This window comes from Scleropages formosus, chromosome 2, assembly GCF_900964775.1.
Source record: "Scleropages formosus chromosome 2, fSclFor1.1, whole genome shotgun sequence".
Classification (NCBI taxonomy): domain Eukaryota; kingdom Metazoa; phylum Chordata; class Actinopteri; order Osteoglossiformes; family Osteoglossidae; genus Scleropages; species Scleropages formosus.
The window spans coordinates 27777680-27802770 of NC_041807.1; the positions used below are offsets into that span (position 1 = coordinate 27777680).

Sequence of the window (25091 nt, forward strand, 5' to 3'; positions counted from 1 at the left end):
ATGGGCTGCTCCTTGGGATCTGGGAGGCGTGGAGGGAGCAAAGCCGCATCCTCAAATCTAGGACACTTCTGTTGGAAAGAAAAAAAGCAGGTCTCTTCTGTCCATCAACGTATATCTCGTGTGTGTTTGTGCACCGCCGCCGATATCTAGTGTCTCTCGAAAATTTGACCTCTGCGATTTTAACATTTATCCTCCTCCTTCTGAAATTTGCTCCTGCATCAGGCCTTTGATTCATGCCGTCCCTCTTCGTTCTTGCATCTCATTTTTATTCACGTGCTGTGGCACAGAACTTTTTTGACAATACTGGAAGGAAATAAAAGGAGGTGATCACCCCCCTCCCCACACACACACACACACACACACACACACACACACACACACACACACACACACACACACACACACACACACACACACACACACACACACACACACACACACTCTCTGCCTCATGTCCTCCTTTTGAACCGCCTTGTGACCTTCCCTCCACTCTCATCCATACTATCCATATTTGGGCTTTTCTCCACACTGCAGGGCTGAAGTTGTGGCCTGGACCCCAGCATACAGTCTTTTATTTGTTGTTTTTTTTAATTTTTTTTTTCCACATTTCACAACACCCTTATCAAAGCGCTTATCAAATTAAGTTGTGATTGATGGGCGTGGAAGCGGGCTTAGTGCCAGCAGCAGACCGTCAGCAAGACTTTGGTATGACTGTATATTGTGATCCATAGATACATCTGTTATGTTTTTTGCTGACTGAATACCCAGGTGTGATAATTTTTTTGTTTAAAAAACAAATATCCACCATTTTCCGATGAAGTGTCAGTAAGAAATTACTTCTTTTAACAGATCAGGCTAAACTGAGTGAATTGAACACAGTGGGTGAAGTTAAGAATTTATTTACCATATCATCACTTTGAACAACTCATGTAAAGATGGCATTTTCGGTTTCTCAATCTGGAAGTGTCCCGATTTTTTTTTAAAAGTCATTCTTAAGTGTGTAATTCATATGTGAACTTGAAAAATATTAATATTGATGTTGGTGCTGTAAGCAAGGGAGAACTGTTCCACAGTCCCTGTGCTGTGCATTGAGATGCGGGATCACATCTAATTCTGTGTGTGTTGGGTTTGTATGTTCTACCCATCTTCACGTGGGTTTCCTCTCAAAGTCCAAACACGTGCATTTCAGGTGAATCGATGACTCTAAATTAGCGACTGTGAAATTGCCCAGTGATGGACTAGTTCCCTATCTCGGGTATACCCTGTCTCGCACCCTATGCCTCCAGCATAGCTTCTGGAGAGCGTAGGACAAAACCCCCTAGGACAATACCCCCTCAGGAAAAATAATTAACAAAATTTTTATTCTTCTGATTATTTGTAGTTTACAAACACTTCTCTGAATTGTAAAATATTACATTTATTATGTACTGAGACTGCAGTAGGGAAGGCATTATAAGTATGGTATTGTACTATACATAAATACTTGCGTTATAAATTTAGAGCTCACTGTTTTACAACATAACATTATTTGTACAATCATAAAAAAAGCATAACCCCTCTTTGGGAAAACTGTGAGCCTGCGCTGGTCAAGCGCTTATGGATGGGTCTTTCCATGAAAGCAGGAGTTGAAGACCAGAAGGCCTCCAAGTCTGAAGAGGAAGTCCCAAGGAAATAGCTTAATTGTTGTTGCCTCCCTTACTGAAGTTAAGCTGTTTAAGTCACTCCAGGATAAAACAGAGATGCAGTGTTTTGTTCGTGGCACTATTCCGGAACGCTCCGTCTTCAGTTTTCTTCAAAATGGATCTCCGTACTGATACTCACATGAGCGATTTTACACACCTTTCCCTATCTCAGTTTATGTCACTTAGCTGAACCAACCAGCAGGCCAGACCCCCCATTGACTGCGAGCTCCAGTGACATATGCATTCATTTATGACCACCCAGTGGAGCTTGATCTTGTCACCTGATTCACAGCTATTTCTTCCCAATCTCTTATACCCCCCCCCCCGTCCACTGTTACCACACACACACACACCTTTTCCACTGCAGATTTCTCTAAGCCTGCAAGGAATAAATTGGTAATGTAAAATGTGTTTTTTTTTTTTTTCTTCAGAGGGATGTTGAATCCTTCGAGACACGCCAAGCAAGAGTGGATGATGAAGACCGCTTTGTGCATTGTAGGAGAGATCGGGCATCATTCGCCCTTATTTAGTTATTTCACAGAGGCAGCTTTGTACGCGGTTGAGGTAGGCAATGGCTTTAGGAACACTGGCCATACATTCAGGTATGGGCAGAGGCAGAGGAAGACACAGGGGATCAGATGAGGAGATGAGGAGTCAGCTTTCTCTCTCTCTCTCTCTCTCTCTCTCTCTCTTTTGTGTGTCTCTCTGTCTACCGCCCTCCTCCGAACCCTGCTCATTTCACCTGTGTGTGGTAGTTTTCCATTCCCGGTGGTCGCCGTTCCTTTATTTCCTGCCTGTTATGAATGCTAAGCAAGCTCTGGATCCCGCTTGTCCTGTCACTGCAGCCTAACGTTCTCCACATCCGTCTCCATTATGACACAGGATGCGACTTCCTATGGCATTATTTACCAACTCGTTTCTTTTGCCCACAGTTTATTTTTGGCTGCCATGCCCCTCTTTCATATACAAATGGTGAATTATCGCTGTTCGCTCCTGCTATACTTTTTTGTCTTTTTTTTTAATTCATAATGTTCTTTTTGTTTTAAGATAAAACATGTACTAACATGTATTAAACTTAAATAATTTATGCTGACAATTTCAGTTGTAATATGGAAAGCATTCTATTAATCATTTTTGATATAACATTTTATTTATTCAAATTTCAGATGTGTATTACTTTAACTAAATGTCATTTTTGTATAATATATTTAAGCATTACATTTATGAAATAATTAAGCTTAAGGCATTTTGAAAGAAAATGTCCGTTCTCTGCTGAAAATGCTCACGTGTTCAGTCCTTCTCTTGTGTTCTATGCGTTACATAAAGTTCACACATATTTGCTATTTCAAATGTTATTTAACCTGTTTTTTAGAGAATTTGTATCTGAAAACAGCTTAGCTCAATGAAAAAAAAATGTGATCTGCAAAAATGACAAAGCAACATGTTTTTCATTTGAGAAAACTTATTTATTAAAATTGATAATAGATTATTATACAGTTTTCTCTGAAACGATTCCGTGGAGACAGAGGGCTGCACATCTGGGACTCTGACTTAGCAAAGGCAGCACACTGAACAAACGCATGGTACTAAAGTTCTACACCACAGCAGGGGGTGGGCTGCAGGGTGGGGGAGGGCGCTTGGAACACCACTGCATGGGTGGGTCTGCAGGTATCTATGCAGACCTCCAGGATTATCTCCCTCTTTTGTTGGTGGGGGACAGACACATTCGTACTCATTGACAGTGGACAGCTAGGGCCTGCTTTGCATTGCGAGATGGGGGAAGGGGAATAAAAAGAGCTCTTTATCCCTGTTACATCTCCATGCAATCAATGCAAATTCATGGCGAATCACTCATGATCAATGGCATGCCCTAGATCATCTTGTGCAACAATAAACCAACATATCGGCCCGCTGGGCAATATCAGTGTGCAATATAATTTTTCTAAATCACTGTGGATGTAATATATTTCTAAATGGTAAAACTCTCATTTAGCGTCAGCCAAATCTCCTTGAGAGTGTGTTCCAAAAAAAAGAACCCACGAGTCACATTTCCACATGTATCTGGATAAGATAAATGTGTAGCGGTACAAAAGGCACGTTGAGATATACATTGATCAGCTCCAGGTGAAACACACAAAACTGCTGAAATGATTAAGTGCACAGCTTTTGTCCTCTTAACAGCATGTTCAGTAAATTTGGCTCTCCCTTTCTCTGACGCGACTGGGTAAATACTTATGCAACAAAACCCCATGCTCAAATATAGTGCATTCTTCAGGCAATTGCTTTTAACAAAGGTAAAGATATTTTTTTTGTCTGTAATCCCTTTAATGCTGCTGTGGGGTAATTGCGGCACAATATGCGGAGACAAGAGGCTGCATGAGCTAATTATCAAGTGCCATTCTTCCCCCACCCCCCTCTGTCTGTTTAGCACTGTCACCTTCTTCAGAACAGTTGAAATCTGACACTAGTGTGCCTGGGATCACCATGGCGACCACTTAGGAGCCATCCACCAATATACTCCTCATGGCAGCAAGACAGGTGCCAGCTGTGTCCTTGGGCCACAAATTCTAAACATATCTACCCTTTGCAGACTTTTGCAGTATATATTACTATAACAGTATTACTCACTTTTATTTAGCTAAAGCCTGCACAGTTTCACTTACGGTTAAACAATTTTCTCCACAATAAGTCGGCAATTTATACAACAGGGTTTTCTGACTGTATCGGTTCAGTCTAAGCGCCTTGAGTAAAGGTACTGCAGTAGGAGAGGGATTCGGACCCGGAACCTTCAGATCGCAAGGCCTGACGGTCCTGAACATTAATTCTCTATATAGAGTTCAGGAGTAAGAAATCAGTTCTCTTCTCTCACTTCTCTTCTCATCAGCACTCATTAACAGTCATAGTCCTCCGTTTCAGCTTGTCACAGGAAAAAATATTTTAATTTGATCCCTAATGTATCGACAGTGACAGTAAATAACACTGAATTAAATATTTGGAAGCACCAGTCCAGCTGAGCTGCAACTTAATGTTGCACCTTTATGATCGCCTAGGTAAATGCCTTCTTTGTAAAATGTCATTGTCGAAGATCTGTGTGTCTAATAATACTAATTAAAAGAATTATGCGACTTAGACGCATCCGGTAATTATGTAAATATTTTGTCACACAGATGTGGTATGATAGGTTCCACCAGGTATAATGGTGTAAGTGCTGAGAAGAGCGGCAATGCCAATCCTTCTTGGAAAATCACAACTAACAAGATGCTAAACTTAGTAATATAACATTTTAATCAAAGTATCACAGAGAGACAGTCAGTTTTACTGTTGGAACCAATCTCTGTTAGTTAAAACGCCACTAACAGGGGAGACAGAGCGTCGGCGGCTCTTACTACAAATTTAAAAATGAATATGAATAAAATAAAGATGAGACAGCAAAATATAATACCACAAAGCGATGTTAAGAGATTCTTTCATCTTTATTCTTTTCAACTCAAGTTTTTTATCCGTTCTTACTTTCATGATTTTGATAGAGAATATTACATGTTCTCAGTGATACGAAAACTACAAGGAAGGAATGCTTGTTAATGTGTGCTTAGAATTTTTGGTCAACCTGTGTTTGTCTTTGGTTATCTAAAAATACACGTCGAAGCATTTTCACTATATTGTTAGCACCAGCTTGCACCTCCGGAGTTCTGTTTCGTATCTCAGGGCATTTGTGTATTTGTAGTCCGTATGGGGGCGCTACTCTCATCTAAAAGGACGACAGACTGACGCTCCAAAAACTATAATACCCAGAAATCCTTTCGTCCGTCCACAAGCTGGCTTCTTGCGCTTAGGGAGTGTTTCCCATTTAAACAAACACTACCGAAGATGGCGGAGAGTTAATACTAAAGAGAGAGAGAGAGCGAGAGAGAGTGTGTGTGTATGAGAGCGAAGAAAAAAAAAAAAAAAAAAGAAAAGGTGGTCTGCTTAAAGGAATACGTTTAAGGTGGTGAGTTAGAAGCTGTTTTATTTTACATGGAGTCTGTTTGTGTTGTTATAAATAGCGCGGATGTGTTCGTACGGTACGGGTGGCGAGGAAATGGAAATGCAAAAGAAAGAGTTGAATTTCGCAGATTCTTCTTGTGTTGAGTGGAGCCTAGAGCTGCGTCCGAGCCGCTGCTTTATCTCACCTCGCGTTTACCAACTACTTCACCTGACATCTCCAAACACTTTTCTATAAACAAACATCGAATCGGTAAACTTTACGCTATTTATTTAGCCCGGAGTCATTTATTATTACCATGCAGTGCCGTATTGTTTTTTTTAAACAAGTTTGCATTTCAGTTAATAAACATTTGAGAGGGAAATCATGTGAAATTGTGATCGTTGCCCAATGCCCTGTTCACATTCGTCTTCCACAACAAGTCTTGATTGTTTGAACATGTTGCTTTTAGTGAGGCTGTTGTTGGGCGGCACTCTTAGTTATTTCAGTGCTTCTTTTCACGAAGATTTTGCAGTCCGATACACCGAATACGGATTGCATGGGCCACTGTAACTTTTCCCATCGAATATATGAGTGAAAACGCACACGCGATCGATCTGTGTTGGCGTGTTTCCACACGTCAGCCAGCCACGAGCGGTGAAAACTTCTTCTTATCGTTGATGTTGTGTGACTGAATTTGCGGCACTCTCGGGATCGGTCTGCAGAGGATGCACATGATGATGATATTGTAGTGCACGTATGTTTGTGGATCCACACGTGTGGTCGGTACAAAGACTTGCGTCGCGAGACGCTGCCTGCGTGCGCACATGGACCTGGACTGTCCGCGCTCTCTAAATGGACACCTACGTTTCAGGTAGATGGTGCCGTTCCGATTTTCTTCTTATTATTTGTAAATATATTTATTTTCTTATTATTGTTTCTGCTGCTTTTATGCACGAAGAGGAACTTTCCGCTAGCGAACGACCTGACTGCCGCTCAGCGCTGCGCGTGCAGCCTGTCCGCGTGTCGGCGCGAGGACGCTCACATTGGTTCAGGCATAGCGCGCGGGGCGCCTTCGGGGTCCTCGGTGCCGTTGGTGGCGGTGGTAAATGTGTGGTAAACCTGTGGTGTATTTGTATGTAGTAAAATTGTTTTACTAATCGTGCTAGGGGAAAAAAAACAAAAAAACCGCGAGGACCGAAACATACTGATACTGACATGATGAGTCGAGTGTGTGTTGTGATACCGTTGTTGAGTTCATGGCGGTGCCTGCTTCTTCTCCTCTCCTCAGGCTCCGCTCGGTCCTCCCAGAGACTCAGACAGACTGTCGTCGATTTTATTACTGTCTTAGTTTGGTTATAACAGCAACCCGGGGGTCCGCAGTTACGTGTAGTGATCTGCTCTTCACAGAGACTTGTTCCGCATGTTTCCATTGCGTTTCTGTGAGGTGGCATGAACGGAACTGGTAGTTTTTTTTTTTTTTTTTTTTTAAAGTTTGGGGCGCTTCAGTGTAGCAGTGATGGGATTAAAAACTTAAACCCATCGCATCGTTTCAGTCTGTGTTTAAATTTGTGATGTTGTTGGTTTGTGTGGCCTGGCTTGTGGCTCGTCACTCTTTTTCGTAAATCATCATGCATGTTCCTTTACCCAGTAGTGGGTAAATATATGTAGGTATCTTAACACTGCCTGTAGGTAAGGTAGGTTGCGCTTGAGAAAAGCATCAGCTAAACGAATACAGGTAAATTTACTCCTTTTTGTACTAGGGAATATGGATGTAAAACGTCGGGTTGCGGAGGAGAGGCTTGCGTATCAGAAACTTTCAGTTTCTCATCGTGAACGCGCACGCTGGCACAACCGTCAGGTCCAAGTCTCCGGCTAGCCGGGACTTTGACACGTCTCATCTTGCTGTGATCTGGGACAAGAGTCCGAAAGAAATTATCTGGTTTGCGTTGACTTTTTGTTCATGTTACCACGTTCTTCGTAGATCAGCCGTTGCTGGATCACGCTGTCACGCCAGTATTTCTTCCCACTCGACTCGTGTAAGGAAAGTGGTGTAGTAGAAATGTGCGGTTGTGTTTATGCGTACTTGGCTTTCTTTGGGCCGAAGCTCACTTTATTCTTTAGCAGTTTAAATGGCACACGTTGATGCGGACAAAATGTACCCTGTCCAGGTGATGAGTACGAGACGCAGCGGTGCCCTCGCCGCCGTCTCCCCTTCAGCCTCTTGGCCAAAAGGTGTATGCAGGTAGTACATTTCCTTTGGGGCACAGAAAAATGTTTCAGATCTTAAAGCTGGTAGAAGGGACAGCTGGTAGTATAGTGGTTAGAGCTACTGCCTTTGGATCCAAAGGTTGCAGGTTTAATCCACACTTCTGGCTGTAGTACCCATGAGTAAGATTCTTACTCTAAATTGCTCCAGTAAAATTACCCAGCTGTCTAAATGGGTAAATAATTGTAAATACCTTAAATTTGTACGTCGCTTTGGAGAAAAGCATCAGCTAAATGAATAAATGTAATATAAAGTGATAATTTTGGCACCGTTCAAACTTGTCATCTTCAACCGTAATTGATGGATTTGTAATCTGAAGGTTGTCGATTCAAGCCCATTAGTTTTGTTGTAATGCCTTTCGAACAAAGTACATATCCTAAATTCCCCCACCCATTTTCATTAACCCCCTTGTTCGGTGCAGGGTTGGGGTGCTCTGGATCGTATTGCAGGGTGGCAGTCCCTGGCAGGGCAAGCGCATACATACACACCCACCTTTCACATACAAACTTCACACAAGCTAAAGCGCATTGGTCTAATCACACATTCCAGGAGGTGTGAGGCCCAAGCAGCACTCGCTGCTCCTTTGTGCTGCCCCTCACTTACCCAGAATGATTCTAGTAAAACACTAAACAGCCAACAGTTTAAACGCATAAAAAGTGTCAGCTAAGCAATAAATAATGTCATCAAAATGAGTTGAGCTTTGACTTGTAAATCAGACTAACTTTTTTCCCCACCCTTTTTTTTTTTAAAAAAAAAAAAAAAAAAAAACTTTTCCATATAATGGAAACCTAATCCCTCTAGACCACTCATGAACTTTTGGTAACAAATCCACTTCAAGTACTTCTGCAAAGATATAGATACATCTATATATAAATGAATAATATGGTGTAGTAAAACTCCAAGGTTTGTTGTTTACCTGTTGCATTTAGACATGAAGTCAGCCCTACTCCTGTTTGTGCTTGAAGGGTTGTACACTTCTGTAAATGTTATTGATGTTAGCATTTCCTGGCTGCATGTGTTTGGATGACTTACAGCCAGCAGCAGTGCTACGGGGTGCAAGGGGACTGTACAAGGTTTTTTGTTTGAACTGGGGCTTTGATAGATTTACATCCCTGAAGGAGCACTTCTTACATTGCTCATGCTCTCAATTAGCGGCTCCTCCCCACTGTTTACCTTGTAAAGATAGGGGGCACCTAAATCACAGTCAACAGGGCAGGATAGATGTGGCTGGGTTTCTGGACTCTTGGCCAGTTGTGTGGGAACAGCACAGTGGGAGGTTTTACAGAACCAGGGGTTAGGTGTCCCCTGTCTTATGCCATCTCTCTGTAGGATAGAGAGGTGTAGACAGCCCCAGGATATACATACAGGTAAGAACTGCTGCTGGAATGGTGCAGCTAGATCTGTCCTTCGTTCTTTGATTGTCTTCAGAATTGAGAAGGCAGTGCTGCCTTGCTTTCACCGGTCATTACCTCACCGAGCTTCAGTTGAGACAGAATGAGCTGTTGTTGTGTTTTTGTGTCTGAGAGGCCCCTCTCCAACTTGTCAGTATGCATTAAAAATGAATTAATCTTTTGTGAGCTTCATTGATTTCTGGGGAGAAGCCTTTCTCTTCTCCCCTCCTCTTTATTCCTTCGTTGAGCATTCTCTGAACAAGTGGAAAGTGACCATCTTGAAGTCCAGTTTTTTGCAGGGTATTGTTAAATACTCCAGTTCCACTGGTTGCATTGTCCAGGGTTTTCCAGAAAGAAGAAGTTTGCAAAATTCAGTTAACCTGGTGCTATTTTGTTCTGCCAGATGGCTGCAGAACTCACTATATTCTTTGAAAAAGTGAATTTTGTTACCCACTGAATCATTATGAAAGCGCCTCATTGCAGGGGTCTGAGAAGGTTGAAAAGTGAATTAATTTATATACACGGAAGGATTCACATATGCTTAGGTTGGACTACTTGTGACTTGGGAGGGGAATTCATGTGCTCTTGAACCTTCATAATGCAGAGAGTCTAGCTCCAGAAACTACTTGAGAAGGCTGGCTGTTTAGGAAGGGTGTTAAATTCTTAGTTTTACAATATACTTTCTGTAAGGAGCTCTTGAGTAACTTTAGAGGCAGGACTTTGGAGTAGTTGTCAAGGAAATTTATTTACGACCAAAATATAGAAGGTTGAAGTTTGTGCTCAGACAGATTGTGCTCTAGTCATCCAGGTAGCTTGATATGAGCTGTGTAAGTGTTTGGCTGTTATGAGCGCTCAAGCTTAAAACTGTGTAAGTGACTGTGCATAATGACTGTCTCTATGCAAATATATTGCACTTCCTCTTGTCTTGTATTTTTTTCCCCCCAGTTGTAGCAAAATAACATGCCATGTAAACTCAAAGAAAGTTGTATAATCTGAGCCAGAATTCTCCAGCAACACTTTTCCAGATCCATTTGTTCCAGAATGCTTACGTTTTTTTTTTTTGCCTGACGTCAGATCAGGGGTGCCCGTGTGTATGTTTCAAGACGAGCTGTTGTAGGTGCAAGTCAGCGACTCTGGGAGGTGACCAAATGAGTTGGAGCGCAAAGCCAGGTTATCACTTAATTGCTATTTTTGGTTGTAGCAGTTGGCCGATTGTGGGTGGGTGGCTCTGTTGAGGGGAATAAGTTTGCAGAACTTCAGAAAGCTGTTTGCTACCTCGTTTGACTGTGAGAATGAGCAATTCTTCTTGGTAAACAAGTTTAAAATGCTCTCGGCGGCGGCAGCATTGTGCACTTCTGTGTGGTCGGACAGGTTTAGGAGTGTCAAGTTGTAGTGATTAACACACAAATTCTTTGTCCCTTGACAATAAATAAAACGAGCGAAAAATAAAAATTAAGCTTAATGGAACAGTCTTTCGTGATATTTACATTTCATCGCTCCCCATCTGGCCCTGCAAGCATGTACACCTCGAGCAGACTGAGGCAAACCGGCGTACGGATGTGACCTTTACATATGTGGTAGGTTGCATGTAATTTTATGCAATTTCTGCACTTGCGTAACAGAGCAAGTAGCATACACTTTGAGAAACTGGCAGCAAATGTAATGCATTTAAACCCCTCAAGCCTTCTCTTGTACCCCTGTGAAAAGCACATGCACTGAACTATTTAAGCAACAGAAGCATTGTAACAACTATGGCAGTAAGATTGGTAAGGCTTGTTTGTAGAGATAGGTGGTTCTCAGTGACTGAAATGTGACTTGATATTTAATATCCCCAGGCATTATAGTGTATTCCTTGATGAACTCGGGGTGAAGGCAAATTTGAATGCGTTGCACCCCTCGAGATTCTGATATCTTGTCTGTCTTAAAGCACCTGTTTCAGCAACTATAACCCTCACTGCCCCTCGCTCTCTAAGTACTAAAACATTCAGCTTGCAGAGTCTGATGGAAAGTTGCATTAATTTCTTAAGCTGTGGTCTAATAACTGGTCTATGGTCTGGTCTAATAACTGGTTTTGAGAAGGAGAAACTGCTAGTGCAGGAACTGCGGTCATTTTGAAAGGCAGCCGGCAAAATGTTCCACTTATTTCCTCTGCATGGCGCGCAGTCTCGCTCATTGTGCCCTTGGTATTTCAGAAGAGCCGTGTCCTCTGTGACAGGAATATTAAGTCCAGCCGCCCAGTTGACAAGATGCAAAATGTAGTTGCAGCTCTCGAGTGAAGTCGAGGTGAAGAGATTGAGAATAAACACGTTCTCTTTGGTGCGGTGTGCTGCTGTTGTCCGCTGCCAGCTGGGACTGCAGTGGCGTCCAGATGGACCGCTCGGATGTTACAAAACAAATGTTCAACGAACACTTCGCTTCCACTGTCAGCTTTGAGTTGTTAGGTTTATGGGAGGATGGTGAAGCGGTTAAATGTTTGTGGTTTCATGTCTTTGCAGTTCTCTTCTCATACACCGCCTAAACTTGTGAAAACAGTAAGCTCAGTTCAACTTGTTTATGGATCGAAGGATTTTCTGGGTACTAATACATTCTTTCATTTGATTTGGTTTAGATGCATTGAAGAAATAAAATGCAAGTGTGACAATGTAATTTTATTGATGAAAACTTCAATTAGTTCATTTGAGATAGCTGTGAACAAGGAAACTTGCTTTTAAGTTGTCGTAAGCCATTGGGATCTTGCTTCCTTGTTGGCTGCGAAAGCTTGTGAGGTACACATTTAATGACGGTTAAGTTTTGTTGTGGTTTCACCGCGCAATTTCGTACGATGGTGCTTTCTTCTTTTCACTTCTATTAACACAACAAATCCCGCTCATATTCTGGGAGTGTGTTGCATCCAGCTGTTACTAGTTGTGTGAAGCGGGGTTGCCATGACGACGCAGTCCTGCATGCCGGCTCAAGGTCGTTCAGCCAGTAATGCTGAACTGTGTCTGCACTTGACAGTGCACACACGACGCGCACGGAGAAAAGGAAAACAACTTCAAAGTAACAACAAATCCCAGGCAGTTCTTGTGGGGTTAGACATGGAGAATATGATCTACCCTGCTCCCTCCAAAAAAGAAACAAATAAAATGAGACACCCTGGGTTTCAGGGGAGGGTTTTATGCCAGCTGATAAAATATTTAACTTGTGCCAGAGTTGCACTGTCCTTAGGAACTTGCAGAAGGATGTGTTTTTAAATCCAGCTTCTTGCAAGCTGGATAAATACACCTGTATTTTTGCACTGTTGCTCTTCCCAGTGTTAGATCATGGATTTTAAGTATATTCCCTTTTTTATATTTCTGTACATATGTTGGAAAAAATGTATCTAGTTTTATATGTGGTGAGGAAATTGTTCCATGTCTTATACTAGTTGCTGTTCTTCTGTGCATTACACAAGTGGCTTCTTTCTTTTGCTCCTGTTTTCTTTTTCTTTTCAGAAAGATGCTGCCCCTGTGTACATGCATTTTTCCCTACTGCAAGCACACTCTCTTGACAGCATCTAGTTTTTATTTAAGGTACTATGTATTTCGAAACCCGTTGTCTGAGTTTGCCTGTCTTTTGGAAGTGAGACTCAACTGGAAAGTCAGCTGACAGGCCGTTAATGATTCACAAACGTGTAGCTGAAGTGTATGCTGAAGAAGTGTGGGCATTGTTGCGAAGTAAGTGGCACCACGTCCTTGCAGTTCAAACTTTAAAAAGTTGCCCATCTGAACGAGCTGGTGGGGGAGAAAGGTGCGGTACGGCAGTTTCCCTTGCACGCAGCTAAAGAGTGCAACTTGTGTGTGTGCTGGATTGTTTTGGAACCCCCTTCTTTAAAGGATGCGGGCAGTAGTAAACACTACCAGATGCTCACCCTCCTTCATGCGCCCCGAGCTGAGTGTTTCAACTCTGCCTGAACCCTGCTGTCTTTATGTGACCACCTTGTTTCCTTTGAGCCCGCTGCAGCAGCCTCCTCTCTTTTATAAGTAGGGGCACTTTGCTCGGGGAGGTGTGTGCTACTGGGGTGCAGATCTGTGGAGGGGATGCCTATTTGACACCTATTTACCTCCCTGTTTGTGACTGAGTGCATACAGTGAAATTCAGTGTGCTCTCTCCATTAGCTCAGTACTTGGCTCTTCTTTGGGTGTTTGTTTTTTTTTTTTCTTCCTTTTCCAGTTTTGTTTGCCTTGCCAAAAGAAAATTTAAGGCTTTCTGTTAAGAATTTTCGAGATGAAAGTTAACCTTAATTTCCTGTAGTCATACGAGACCATAGCAGCGTAACCAAGCTTATACTTTTAATTTGTGTTCATGGCTACAAGCAGGAATATACAGTTTTCGAAATGGATTTTATAAGATGTTTTTTAAAGTTTCATTTTAGTAAGCTTTTTAATTTAAACCATTTCATTTTCAGTTTTGACTTTTGTATAAGAATATTGCTCTCAAACAGCCCTCATGCTCAGATACAGAACAAAGAAGGTTTGCATATGACTTATCAGCTTTCCGTTATTGTGCTTATGCTGTTGCTGTCAAATTAGTGGTAATTTCACTTGAGCTTTCCCGTGCGTTTATGCATTGCTGCCTTTTCAGATGTGTTTACTCACTTCTTCACTTTTGACAGTCTGTTGTAAATTCTGATGGTGAGTTTTTAGCATCGGTCACGTCGTGCTCGTTTTTAAGTGCATTGTTTATAAATGTAATTTGCGGTATTTTAGTTGTACTTTGTTAAAATATACCAGCAAAGTCTTCTGTAGCACCGTGTGTTCCCTGCAATTTTTGGGATGGGGAAGGAGAGTTGGCCGATTGCTCACCTTGGAGCATTTGTTCATCTGCTGCCAAGTCATAACTCCCTTGGAAAAAGCAGCTTTAGCTGTGCAGAGGGGAAAGACAGACTGCAGTGCTCTAATATTTTCAGCGGCTTTGTTTTACCGAATTGCAGTGTGGCTGTAGAATTTCTTCTAGAATTTTAGCAGGGCAGCTCACGTTTTTCTGTTGATAGCAGGGAAAGCAGTAAATGGATATTAATATTTTTGCAGGTAATGTTGGGAGGGACCCGTAGCAATCACGTCAGTTCTGTCGAGCGTGCACCTTTTGCAGGGGTGCTGTGCTAGCAGGCTCTCCAAGCTGCACAGCTGCTCCATGGTGAAGCCACGGTAGAGGCTGGGTTAACAAAACGATGCACAAACATCACAATGTGCAAATTCAAATCCCTTTCCATCAAGTTCACCGTGTGGTGTTTTCAGGGCTTTGAGGAGGGGTTGGTGTCGTGGCTAAAAGTGTCTGCCTTGTACATGTGAAATTTCCCAGGCTGACATTCCCCCCCCCCCCCCCCCCCCCCCCCCCTTGTGGAATTGCCTGCTTTTCATTTGAACATGCTCTGAATTTACATTTACATCTATTCACTTAGCAGATGCTTTTCTCCAAAGCGACTTTCAATGAACTCTATGTAGTTTTATCAGCCCACACACCTTATTCACCGCAGTGACTTACACTGCTAGATACACTACTTACAATGGGTCACTCATCCATACATCAGTGAAACACACACTCTGTTACTCTCACACTATAATCATTAATCTGTCTGATTATGCAAACCCAAACTTCCAGATGAAAAGGATATTGACAGTACATAAGAAAATGAATCTCATATGAATATCCCTGAATATCTAAGTTCTGGAAAACTTGAATATACAAGTTTATAAAGTTTTTGTATTCTCAAGTGTAGATTAGTTAAAAGTTTAAAGAGAAATAGGTTTACCAGGTAGGGCCTCCCTGCCATCTGTCATCTACAGGACTGAGGCCACCTTTTTGAAGTCCCTCTGTTCGTTTATTTGTTGTGAAGATGTATGTTTACCTATGAACAGATATGCTGTGTCCATTCACCTGTTTTGCCTGTTATTGTCGATTGAACGTTCCTGTTACCTCTCTCGAAGTCGGTGAAGGTTTGCAGGAGTTCTCCTTCTGAAGTACTCTTCTAGGAAATACAGTAATAAATACTCTTTCAGCCAAAGCCAAATAGAGACCACCTCCCTTTCCAAACTCTTCTGCTTTAACAACTTTTAATGAGGTTGCCATGATCGATTCCTTAATCACCATAAGAGCTGCACTGCCTGTTTGCCTAATGAATGTTCCGTTCGTGCAGTATTCTTGTCGAGAGAGCCGTTACGAGCGTACGCCTGTTATTAGGTATGCTCAGTTTAATGATGGGACTGCCATGTTTGTAACGCATGGAAAATCAGATAAGTTCGGAAAGTGTCAGCCTTTAGTCGTCTCATCTGGCTGATTGGTCCCTCTCCACAGATGGTTTTGCTTCACATCTCTGCCACTATAACATCAGCAACTAGTGTGGGCAGCTGATGATCAGCCATACTGGTGACTTTATGGAGCACAAGACTGCAGTGTTTCAATGTATTCCAGCAGTGCCGGCACTGTATTCCTGTAGTTGGACCGAAGGATCTTCTGCCTCTTGGTGTCTTGGGTTAAAAATGTGTGCATTTAATTATAGAAGGCTCCATTCACTCCATTCCATCCCCCCCACTGGTGGGTGGAAGTTACCCTGAGAGCTTTATTCTGAAAGCTGTGTCTTCTTCAATGGAGTTAAAGGAAGATGTGTTATGCTGGGTGAATTGTGTAACGCCTGTCTGAGCTCTTTTCACAGAATTAGACATTTTGGCTGAGAACTGAAATGGCATCTCTGTGTTTAATAATATGTAGTGTCAGGTGTGTGTAACAATTTATCCATTCCAAGTTCTGAAAGATTTTTCCCCCCCCCAGTGTTCACTAAATATAATTCAGAGTTGTTGTTTTATGGGTGTACAATACCACATAGAGTTGTGATTTCTAGTAAACCCCCCCCCCCCCCAGTTGTAGAGTAGTTGCTTGCCAGTTTTAGTAGTATGTTCACATCATATCGTTGTTTTTGTTAGTTGTCATCTTCAGCCAGGGACCCAGGTTGTGTTAATTTTCAAGATGCTTGGCGAGCTGCCAGTTATTACTGAATAGCTCCTGCTCTCCGTCTGTAAGAGTTGCGTCACAAGTGTTAGCTAACGATTCTATTATGAAATGCTAACATTTTAAAATTGAGGTTCAGTACCCCTAATTATAGTGATATGGTGTGATCGGTGAATGATGGAAAATTTGTAGTAAGTTTATTTTATCAGCTAGATAATAAGCTGGAAGTAAAATGAAAATTATTAATCACAGAACATACGTGCTGGTGTTGAAAGCGCTCGAAACTATGGCTTTTCCCTATGAATGGACAGTTGTCATTTTATGAAGTTTTGAATGTTAAAGCAGACATGTAGAAGACTTGCCAATCAGTTTACTCCAAACTCTTATTTGCAGCTGCTGTGCTCATATTGAGTGCATTCAGTGAAACAAATGTGTGTATTGTAGGAACCACTTGGAAAACAGCACAGCCATTAAGACTAAGCCGTCTCGCACAGTGACACTGTGTGTTACGTATTCTCCCCAGTGTTAGGAATGAAAGTGTTAGTGTTAGCTGAGGGCACTCGGCTGCGGTCAGCAATTGTACGGTACGTTTACCCGTGCCAAGCGTTGAACGTTTGCCACAACAAGTTCCCCAAGGCCACCCAGTGCACAAACTCAATTCGGGTGAGGGCCAGGAGCAGCCTTCCAAGATACTTCAGTGGATGATTGTCATGCCTCCCGTGTTGTGCTGGGTGCGCATTTCTTAGCGCAGAGCTCATTTGGCCAGGTGAAGTGGCCTTCTGGGAGTGTGTCGCATCCCCCTCATGCCGTGAGCAGGCCTGAGAGAAGGGAGGTCTGGCTGAGAGCGGGCTGTGTGACGTATGGCTCACATGGAGCCCGATGGGGGAGGGGAAGGGATGTGGCTTTGTTATCTGGAAGAGGGGGAGGAGGCAGTGACACAGAGTTTTAAATGTGCTTTAAAAAAAAAAAAAAAAAACCACAGCAGAGACAACAACGGCTGGCAGCTGCTTACCTTGCAATAGACGCAGATGCACCATGGTGTTGACTGGTGTACGTTCTTTCTGTGCTGCTGGAAATAACCCACCAATAAAAATTCAGACTTCTCCTTTTACTGTAAATTAAACTACCCCCCCCCCCCCCCCCAAATTTCTCCGATGTCCTACTGAAAACCAAAGGGAACTGAGGTTCTGGTCTGAGGGTGTCCTATAATATATTTGGAAGGGCCCTCCTGTATTTGGTCCATGCTGTTCATGGGGCAGGAAAAGGAGCAGGAGTCCAAAGCTTGGCATCAATAATTCACCTGGAGCTCGAGGTGCAGCCTGACCTTTGGTACAGCAGCCGCTGTTTGGTTTTGAAGTGGCGGCCAGGTGAACCGGCTGCTGGCTGAAACCCGAGGCCCGAACAACCCCTGACCGTCTCCTCCAAGGTTCTGACACACATGCTCTGCATTGCTGTGTCAGCACACCTGAGCTTGGGATCATCTTAAGGCCACCAAAGAGAGCAGCAGCACCGTCTTTCACTTGTAGTCCAGAGACGAGTTTGCTTCACATGTGGATATTGTGGTCCAGCATATAGAGATCCAGCATTTTTCTTATTGGTGTGTGAATGTGTGTTTGAAGTATCAGAATAAAGGGCATTTTAGGTGTGTTTGAGTTTTGATTGACCAGTGAAGTATGTTATCTGTTCAAGAGCTTTGTTTTTTTTACCTCTTAGGCCCTGATGTGGACTTTGTGCCTTGTACTCTCACCTTGTATTATCAGCACAAATATGGATATCATCAAATGTGTGTGATTCTCCCCCATCCTTAAGTATCCCACTTGTTGCATTATTTGCTGTTTAATGTTTTTTTTTTTTTACAGCTCGTCTTACAAAGGTTATTTATATATTGCCTACCGTTTTAATGTCGTTCACCCTGTTGATGTAAATTGCTATCTGTTATTCTTTGCCTTCAGAAATTGATTACCTGCATTCTGTCTCTATCTTGTCTTTGTCTAAGTATTTGTGTTTTTCTCTGTGCCTCTCCGCTTCTGATTGGATTTATTTTAACAGATTAAGGCACTGTTGTGGAGCTCCTTTACTGATCACTTTTAGGTTACTCAGAGATAGTGGTGCAAATGTTGTGATCTGGTCATTAAACCACATGATTTCGTACATTTTCCGGAAAGGTTCCATTTTGCTCAGAGACTCAGAGTTGAGGAGGGATCCACACACACCCGAAGCCTCTTGGTGGTGAGATTGTAATTGTTAAATTTGAACTCTTGCTCACTGTACAGTTAAGTGTGAAACCCAACCCAAGTGGTAACTGGATCCCTGGTATCCCCAGAGGATAGGTGCTAAAGAGCTCTTTATTTTGGCAGCTGATGTTTGTGGATGGAACCCAGGCACGTCTTTAACTTGGCCTTCCTTGGGCCACTACAGTGTGGAGAATGGTGGATGAGCTCAGTCTCAAGAGTTTCTTCTGCCATTATCTTGTGAAGTTTGCTAGATTAGTGTCTAAAATTGTGACCTGAAATGCAGTAGGCAAGGGTGTGTAGGGAGGTCCTGTGTTTTAAATGTTTGGCTCATTCACAGTGCGAAGATGCTGCCGCTCGTTTTGAAAGAGGGTAGGCTGTCGGCCCACTTGCCCCCGTAACCCCACCCATGTAGAAGCTCCTCCAAGGTCCTTGATGCACACGCTCTGCTCCTTCTGCAGCTGGACCCCTGGGCGCCACATGGGAGATATGAACTCCCCAGCCATGCCGTGTCGTGGGGGAGCTGTTCAGAAACCGAGTCCCCGGCTCCTGCTAATCAGCATCGAGGAGGAAGATTATATGAGTGAATAGCGCGCGGGCAAAGAAAGGACACATTTGGTCCTTTTTCCTTCTGTTTTCTTTCACCTTGACACAAACTGGAGGTATGGCAGTGTGACATTTTTCTCAGGAAAGTTTTTTTTTAATTTTAGAACTTCAAGTTTTGGTTTTGCTCTAACTTACACTCTATTTGTGGAGTCTTCCCACATTAGTCACTGCTTAAATAGTTTTTTTTTTTTTTTTTTTGGACTACTTTTGTTCGTTTGTCAACATGCTGATGACGAAGTCAGTGTTTACTGTAGGATTCTGCTATTTGAAAGCGCGGCTCTTAGTCGGTCCTGCAGGGTGGTGTCACAGGAAACATGGAGCCGGATGCCGGGACCCACCCCGCTCATCAGCAGACTGGACGTCGGGGGGAGTTCCTCAGAAATTTTAGCAGCACGCATTGGCAAAAAAAGATAGACTAAGTTTAGCTTTCAAATTATGCTCGAGATGAAGGACATTTTTATACAGCTTATCAGCGTTCAGTGTAAACAGTACCCTATGTGTGTGCCTTGGCGATCAGGCGATGGTTCTCTGCACTGTGGTCATGTTATGCTCATCAAAAAGCGAGGTATTGAAATCTGGCCTCTGTGTAAGGACTGTAGAAATTAGAGTAACATTCCCACTGGTCTCCCAATGACAAGTTTGGCTTCAGATGCAAAATGCTCTTTCTTCTTGTTGAACAGCAAGATTTCATTTTACCGGGCAGCAGGAAACGCTGCCAAACACACAGGTTGTAACAGGTTTAAACTTTCTTGATGTTCTCAATGCAGGGATGCCTCTAATAGACACCGCATTTGGTACGATACTAATAACCCGAATAAGGATCTCATAACAATATGCAGTGTTAGTGGAATATCAAATAAATGAATGCCTCATAGAAGAGCAAGTTCTATCCCTGCACTCTCCCGACAAACATGACATTAAGGGGGGGAAAATGTAACCACCATTGACAGGACGGCCAGCTCAGAAAATTGGTGACTGTGTTCAGAGCGCCTGCCTGCAGTTCCTTGTCTGCTGCAGTGCGAGGAAAAAATGCTGCCGTGAACAGGGCTGGACGGACGGGCGGGCGGGCGGACGGACGGACGGGCGGGCGGGCGCAGCATCGCACGGAGAACAAGCGCCTTCCCCTTCACCCCCTGTGTACTCGCTGCCACACAGGAAAATATGTGTCGTGCGCAATTTTGCTGGAATACAAGGCTATTTACCTCCGTTTTCACTATTTAGCCTTGAGTTTGTGTTTTTACTGTGACACAGGTAAACTCCAGATTCCACAGTGGCACCGACCAAAGGCATTTTTTGGGAAAATCCTTTTGCTTCCCCCCCGTTCATGTCCATTTGAACAAGTAGCACATTTCACCAAAGCAGTGCAAAAAGGGAGAGGAGGCGAAAAGACGACTCTCAGAAATGAGTATAGCTGCACATCTACAGAGTAACATTCCTCGAGTGGGTTAAAGTTCAGCGGCACCAGCGCTGTGCGGTGATTGGCCAAGGAAAGGTGAAATTAAAACCATGGTAAACTTTTGACCCTGCAGGAGCTGCACAGGAACGCCCAGCGCTGGCGTGGATCAGAATTCTTTCTTTTCCTGTATTTACTCCATGTAGTCGTGCAGCACTGCATGTAGACCGGGTGAAGGGAGGGGGAGGGGCAGAGGGCGGGGACAGTGGGGGGGGGGGGGGAGGGGAGGAGGAGGAGGGAGGGAGGCAGGCGCACGGGAAAAGGCCAGATGAGGAGTAAAAGCTTTCCAACAGAGTGCTGTAATTACACATACAACTTGTTATTCAAGAGAAATGTATAGGATGGCGCTGTCTTTAAAGCAAGGAAAGTCAATTTTCACTGCGAACGCTGTCTTTCATTGGAGATCAAACGATTGCCAGGGCTGCGAGCTGGGCGGTTTAACAAGATTTCACAAGCTAAACTAGGAGGGCAGTTCTCATTTCTATTGCCGCTTTGATACGAGAGCAGCGAATGCGCAGTTTTATTGTACGTTGGGCTGAGTGAGCTAAAACAAGGGTAATTATTTTAAAGCATGTCATTCCTCTTTATTCCTACTAGATGAAAGACGCCTTTGACGCTAATGAAGGTACTGGTTTGCATAATGCTTCGCTGTATGATAACTTAATTCACGTTGAATATGCTCCGCCTTCGCTTGGTTAAAAACAGGGAGGACACAGACGAGCTTTATTGGCTTAATTATTTTCTTAATGCCATTTAAATAGTCTTTCAGTAGGTATTTAGCAAAATGAGACGAGCTTGCGATCAAATGCCGGGTTCTAGGAGCGAGTCCCCGCCGTTACAAGCGAGTGTGTTTTTATGCGTTCGAGATTGCGAGCCCGGGAACGTTCGCGTTTCGCCTTTACGCGTTTGCGTGCGCGAGCGTACGGGGCTTGGAGGAGCAGACTTGCCCCCACGGTAACCCCTCACTGCTTGGTCAACTTGTGAAATGCAGTGCTGTAAAGCCATTGGCCCCTGGGGTCTTTAAGAAAAATAATAAATGAATATAGGACACAGAAAGAGATTGAGAAAGACAGGCCAGTCTGTCGATGGCGCTGTGACGGCAGCAGGCATGCTCCTCCGAATGACACCTCTTCTGTGGCAGCTAGCAGCCGCCCCCCCCCATACACAATAGACACCATATGGTCGCATTATGTATGGATTTCACATCGCCATTCCCCTAAACATTTTTCCTCTTGAATCCAATTACTTTACCCTTAAGAGACAGATCATTAGATAAGGCCCCTTAGCCCACATCTAATGGAGGAGGAGATTGATACCAGCAAAATAATGATTTCTAAAGACATCACTCCCTCCCTGGGCTCCCTCTGTTTTTAAATATTTAAAACCGTGATCTTTTTTCTTCCTTTTGTGCAGTCATTGAAACTGCTACTTTCACTGACACCTCTGTATATTCGTGGGAGTGAAGGTAGAATAATTAGGCGCTCTGTGCCGTTTTCTGTCCTTCCTCCGTGAGGCTTTCTGTCTGGCCAAGTGATGGATGACAGATGAAGAGTAATTGTGATTTGGATGCTCCAGTAGAACTGCCCCCCCCCCCCCCCCCCCCCCTTTTTTTTTTTTTTTTGCAGCATGTTTGAGAGTTTCTGCCCTTTGACTTGGACAGCTGAAACTGCAGTATGTCATTTTCTTCTCTGCTCTTTCTTTCCCCCCCTTGGACTTTGCTTGGTACAGAGAGAAAAAGCAACAAAAAACTGCAATGTGTGGCCCTCGGTAAAGGGCACTAGCGGTGTGTGATGGCGGAACCGGAAAGGGCAGCGTACTGTGGAGGACAGGGTCTCGGGAGGAGCCCTCAGCAAAGGGTTGCCATCATATTCATGCCTCCTACCCTCTGAGCAACCCATCCCTCTTCCCTCTATGTGGGAGAAGGGGGTAATTGGCTGTGAGTGTGAGAGATGGCATGGTGTGGATGTGTGCATCTGTGCTACTGCGTTCCCAACCGCATGCACCTCCTACTGCAGTTTCAGCCTTATTGATGCATCTGAAAGAGCTGGAGCTGAGGAGCCACAGGAGTGCTCATTTGTCACACTGCGGATCTATGTGTGGACCGAGAGAAGAGCTGAAATGGGGGCTGGGCTGCTCCTTGTGTTCTACTTCCTGCCATCATCATTTGCTCCCCCCCCCCCATTAGTCCGTGGACCTCCTGAGCAGAACCCTTTCCTGGAGTGACTTCCTCATGGTCCCATTCTCTTGTTCATGCGTTAAAGTGAGGCGCAGCTAAACGTCATGCCAGGGATGAGATTCTGGTCCTGTTGCTGAACTGCTGACTGTCAAACATGCCTTCCTCAGTGGGGGGTGGGGGTTCTTTCTGCTCCTTGGTGAAGATCAGGAGACTTGCTGGAGAGACTGAGCTCTGGCAAAGCTGAGCTGCATTATCAGTCCAACTTCTGCCTTACACAAACCTCCAGTCCTGATGACCCTTGGACCTTGCCACTCCAAAGTTCATAAAACCAGCTGGTCTATTTTCACTTCCCATGTGAAATGGTCCTCCTTGGCATTGCCGTGTAAAAGCTACCTTGAAACTTTACTCTTCAAAGTAAATCACTTGGGAATTCCTTCACAGGGAGATTTGCTTTACTTTTGCCAGTGTTGACATTCTTGAGGTTTGAGGAAAATGGGAGTAAGTGTGCACAGCAGAATGTCTTGGCCATCATATTCTCTTTGTGGACAATAGAGAGATGAAAAACAGATCTCAAGCTAGTGTGAAGATGTATTGTCTCTGAAATTCAGGTGGTGTTCTTGTATGTCTTGTTTCAGTGAGACGTGATGTTTGTGAAAGTACAGGCTAACCGAAGTGAGGAGGGTTTGGCTGTACAGAAGTGGTTTCACATGAAGCAGAAGTAAAGCTCACATTGGATGCTATGATGCCGGGCTGGTGCACTTTGTGTGCGTGGGATCGCTGATCCTGACAGCAGGAAGTTTTGATTTAGACCCTTGGGTGGGCAGATTGACCTCCTCAATGCCAAATCGCCCGACGACAATTCAAACTAATGGTGTGCTTCTTCATGGATATCTCTGAAGATGTGTCCGGTGCTTGCTTACTTGTTAGTATGTGAGTGAGATGCCATGGCAACAGACACACCACACCAGACTGGGCTGTGGGGGGTGGGGGATTGATTGACCCCATTACTGTAATTAGGTCTGTGATTTCTCCAGACTTTCTGTTGCTGCTTCTGCTACCCCCTGGCTCTATGGAGGTATGAAATTGCTACCTTGTCTGTTGTTTTAGTCACATCCTGTAATTAGATTATAAATAGTTGCACCAAATGTTTTGAAACTGTATAATTTTCTGAGGAGGGGTGTAATTTTCCATTTTTGATTTTGAGAATTGTTAACTAACGCCCTAAATTACAGTTCTGCGTTCAGCTTTCTGCAGGGAGCAAAATATGGCCTGGCCTTCTCCACACCATTGTTTATTTTTAAGGGCGGCACGCAGAGACACTATCAGTTAAAATCCTGAAAAGTTCTCAACTTTTAAGTTGCTCGAGAAGATTACTTAGGGGAAATATACTCAGCTAGGTAGGCGGACACTAACCTCTCATGTGCCCAGGGACTTTGAATCACCGTTCACTCTACTGAAATATTTTTAAAATCTCAGCATGCAAGTGCTGGAGAATATAGAGTGATCAAGGGCCTTCCCCCCCCCCCCCCCCATTGCCCCGGACCAACCGTCCTCTGTGAGTCTTTAGCTCTTTTTGTTCCGCAGTTCAAGACCGATTTCGGCACGGAAATATACACGCCTTAATAATGTGCTGTTCTGCAGACGGTGTGGTGCATTGGTCTCTGGTCAGAAATGAGATGATGGTCCATAGATGAACCCTACCTGAGAAGTGGATTGGTAATGCTGTCCACATTGCTTCATCTGTCAGCGCACTGGAACGACTCGTATTTTTCTCTCTCTCTCTCTCTCACACACACAATATGCATGTTTACTCTGCTCAGACGTCCTGCAAGCAAAGGCAGACACCTGTGTTGGCAATAAAAAAGAGGGCAGGCGGAGGTCTGTAGTGCCTCTTGAGACGGAATGGATTTGAGGTTTTCAGCATAGTGTCACCAGAAGATGTTATTTGCATCATGACCTGAGCTGCCTGCCTGGAGCCTGTCTACGCTGCAGAAATGTGCCAGCCTTCCTCCGAATCCCCTCCTTCCGAGTGGCCTGAAGCAACTGGGAATCTGCATGCGCCGTAAAACGCTGAGGGTCCTCCCTTGGACGAGGGATGCAGATATTACTTTTTTTTTTTTTTTTTTAAAAAGATCATCATGGGATGGCTGCGGGCGTAAGCAGGACAGTGGATGACCAATATACAGTATGTCTCACCTTTAGAACCTGTGTGTCTGGCCTGTTATTCCAACTAACATTTACCATATATTTCATATTAAATAAATATGCGATGTGTTTATTTTTTTCCTCAGCTCATGCCCCTGAGGATACTTGAAGAGAAATCTCTCACAAAGTAGTGTGTCCTTCCATGAGTTCTCCT

The 25091-nt window shown here is 43.7% G+C and overlaps 1 protein-coding gene across 1 annotated transcript in view; it reads left to right on the plus strand.

Annotated features, from left to right (window-relative positions):
- The first annotated feature begins 5548 nt into the window (after nt 1-5548).
- Nucleotides 5549-25091, plus strand: part of LOC108936990 (nuclear receptor coactivator 3-like) — a 45857-nt gene continuing 26314 nt past the window's right edge. Inside the window, 1 exon segment of the mRNA XM_018756690.2 lies at nt 5549-5670. The gene's annotated coding sequence lies outside the window, so the exon portion shown is untranslated.